This window comes from Chaetura pelagica, unplaced genomic scaffold (assembly GCF_000747805.2).
Source record: "Chaetura pelagica isolate M959 unplaced genomic scaffold, ChaPel_1.0 scaffold68, whole genome shotgun sequence".
Classification (NCBI taxonomy): Eukaryota; Metazoa; Chordata; class Aves; order Apodiformes; family Apodidae; genus Chaetura; species Chaetura pelagica.
The window spans coordinates 2,129,285-2,129,711 of record NW_009954407.1 but is presented as its reverse complement, the minus strand read 5'-3'; the positions used below and the strand labels follow the sequence as shown (position 1 = coordinate 2,129,711).

Sequence of the window (427 nt, the reverse complement as noted above, 5' to 3'; positions counted from 1 at the left end):
AGGAGTCCAGAGTGCAACACAGCACCCACACACAGCTCTGGCACAGCCTGCCCTGTGCTCCCCAAGTCATCCTGACTTCTCAGCCTCTGCTCACAGCACAGGAGCCAGAGCAGCTCCTCCAGCGCAGCCCCAGCGCCCCGGCGGGCAGGGACAGGCAGGCGGGCCTAAGGACCGAGCATCCCTCAGGGAACCCGCTCCGGCAGCCAAAGCCAGCAGAGGAGAGTGACGGACCCCCGGCAGAGGGTCTCTCCTGCCGACAGACCAGCACACGGCGCCTTCAGGGTGACGCTGGGACTTCCACAGCTCGTCCCTGCTGCGGAACAACTACTCGAAGGCTCTCGGACCCAGCAGGAAACTCTCGGCTGAGCTTTCTCTGTACCTTCGAGCCCTCCCGGCGCCGGCTGGGCTGAGCCAAGGGTTAATCACC

The 427-nt window shown here is 65.3% G+C and overlaps 1 protein-coding gene across 1 annotated transcript in view; it reads right to left on the bottom strand.

Annotated features, from left to right (window-relative positions):
- The window catches only part of ST7 (suppression of tumorigenicity 7), a 149,423-nt gene that overhangs the window by 148,583 nt on the left and 413 nt on the right, over positions 1-427 (bottom strand). The gene's annotated exons all lie outside the window — the stretch shown is intronic.